This window comes from Palaemon carinicauda, chromosome 15 (assembly GCF_036898095.1).
Source record: "Palaemon carinicauda isolate YSFRI2023 chromosome 15, ASM3689809v2, whole genome shotgun sequence".
NCBI classification, from domain to species: Eukaryota; Metazoa; Arthropoda; class Malacostraca; order Decapoda; family Palaemonidae; genus Palaemon; species Palaemon carinicauda.
In genome coordinates this window covers 123,140,600-123,143,985 of record NC_090739.1, presented here as the reverse complement: position 1 = coordinate 123,143,985, position 3,386 = coordinate 123,140,600, and positions in this window count along the sequence as shown.

Sequence of the window (3,386 nt, the reverse complement as noted above, 5' to 3'; positions counted from 1 at the left end):
TCAAATCATGCTTCGAAGAAGTGTTTTGATATTCAAGAAAAAAAAAGATGTTCTAGAATACCATTTCACTAACAATGGAATATCTAGTTGTTTTAGAAAGACAGATACAAAAGAAGTTTAAATATTTTCTAGCAAAGAAACCCTCGCAATTAAACTGATTGCTATTGACATATACTTACAAATGTTCAATGATACGTATTTATTCTTTTCTTTCTTTCTTTTTTTGGTGATTGGATGTTTCATCGTTCTGGTAAACATTACTGAATAAATATGAGTTATCGAGATTTTGTAGAGTATGTATCTTTTAAGATATAAAATAACCCATATATATATATATATATATATATATATATATATATATATATATATATATATATATATATATATATATATATATATATATATATATATATTATTATTATTATTAAATGCTAAGCTACAACCCTAGTTGGAAAAGCAGGATGCTATAAGCCCAGGGGCCCCAACAGGGAAAATAGCTCAGTGAGGAAAGGAAACAAGGAAAAATAAAATATTTTAAGAATAGTAACAACATTTAAATAAATATTTCCTATATAAACAATAAAAACTTCAACAAAACAAGAGAAAGAGAAACTAGATACAACAGTGTGCCTGAGTGTACCCTCAAGCAAGAGAACTCTAACCCAAGACAGTGGAAGGCCATGGTACAGAGGCTATAGCACTACCCAAGACTAGAGAACAATGGTTTGATTTTGGAGTGTCCTTCTCCTAGAAGAGCTGCTTACCATAGCTAAAGAGTCTCTTCTACCCTTACCAAGAGGAAAGTAGCCACTGAACAATTACATTGCCGTAGTTAACCCCTTTGGTGAAGAAGAATTATTTAGTAATCTCAGTGTTGTCAGGTGTATGAGGACAGAGGAGAATATGTAAAGAATAGGCCAGACTATTCGGTGTCTGTGTAGGCAAAGGGAAAGAACCGTAACCAGAGAGAAGGATCCAATATATATATGTATATATATATATATGTATATATATTATATATACATATATATATATATGCATATATAAATATGTATATATTTATACATATATATATATCATATATATATGCATATATAAATACACACTATATATATATATATACATATATATATCGTATATATACATATATATATATTTATATATATACATATGTAGATATATATACATATATTCACAGTATATATACACATATATATGGATATATGTGCATAGTCAGTACAATGTCAATATATATATATATATATATATATATATATATATATATATATATATATATATATATATATATATGTATGTATATATATATATATATATATATATATATATATATATATATATATATATATATTTATATACATATATATATATATGTATATATATATATATATATATATATATATATATATATATATATATATATATATATATACATATATACATTTGTAAATATATACACACATATATACACATGTAAATATATGTACATACAACATATTTTACAAGAAACTAATAAAATTGGGGTCTTTAAATGTAAAGATACATAACCTTCAGGGAATAAAAAAAAAAAAAGAGAAAACCTATAGAAAAAAATAATAACATACGGAACAATTAGTATCTAAATTACTATTGCAAGAGAAATAACATAAAAAATGATAATAAAAGAAAAGTTTATAACTTGCGGAGGCAACATAAATCTGATTTGTAAAAGGGGATTTGAATGTAAATCCTTTGGAGGATAGAATCCTATAATGGATTTCTAGTTGTTGTTTTTCCTCTATGTGATGTTTTATGACGTATCTCAGTGTTTATTGACAAATGACGAAATATTTTATGTGCATAGAGTACATGGTAATATTAATAATCTTCATTAACAAAGTAATTATCATAATAAGAACAATACAAACATACATACTTGTACATACATACATACTCAATGCATGAAATTTTGATATCATTAAGAACATTATTGTTGCCAATATATCGTTTGTGACCTTTAGCATATATATATATATATATATATATATATATATATATATATATATATATATATATATATGTGTGTGTGTGTGTGTGTGTGTGTGTGTATATAACTATCTAACTTTCTATCTATGTATACACACACACGCTTATATACGTATATATACATATACACATACACATACACACACATATATATATATACATATATATATATATATATATATATATATATATATATATATATATATATATATATATATATATATATATATATATATATAAATTATCATTCATAAATGAAACACCTGGGAAATACTTTGGAACGTTTCGAGTTTGAATTCATATTTTAACAAAGGATTTATTGAACGAGCAAAGATTTTTTAGTTAAAATGAATAAATAAAATATATTCAAAGGTAACTTGTATTTGCTTTTACTAGTCTATATTCTTAAGAAAATGTTTAGATTTTATTTTATGCAAGTTTTATATACTAGAGGTATCATACAGTCTCATTTTGCAATCATTTTAATGTTTTTATTAAAACCATTTATGAAATAAGTATTTATATAAGGACCTTTTTCTCAACATTAGCTAAGTAAATATGAAAGAAAATTTTATATACTTGAAGTAAAAAATGTACCACATCCGAATGAAATCCTTTGTTTCCCGAGGACACAATCTGAATGCAGTGCATTTTTGTGTCCGTGCAATTGCATATGCATAAGAGCTCAGCCTTGGACTGTCCCGGCGACAACCTGAAATTCATCTCAGAAAGGAATTGTTTTGAGTGAGATACAAAGCTAAAGCTAAGCAGATGAAAGAGGGATTTAATATTTTTAATTTTGAAATCTCAGGTTTTGCTCGTGCCTCGTGTGAATGGCGATTTTCCAGAGTTATCAAAGCTCCAGTCGGACTGTCACTTTAGAATAATTTTTTATAATAACAAAGGAAAACTAGAATTGCATAACTTCTAGAGTAATAACTGCAACTGGATGTGCAAACTTATGGGGCGATGAAAAATAACAGAATAGAAGTTATTTGATAAATGTAAGGTCGACACAATCTTGCATCTAAAATTAGGTAAGCTAATGTGTACACTACAGTATGTATATACCAAGAGAATCCTTCAGGAATGCAAAAACCTCAACGTTATCCAAATAACATACCTAAAATGACAACTTTTGTTCAGAAAAAATAAAACTTTCTTTCTCGTAGTTTTTTATAGTTATGGCAATGCAAGATTTTTCTTTACATGAGAAAGATTATTCAAAAGAAATTAGAATACTTTTAATACCTGCCTAACACCTCCTGGAGGGATCACAAAGGTATCTTGAGATCTAATACAGTTAATACTCTCTTGATTTATATTTAAAATTTCTATATTTT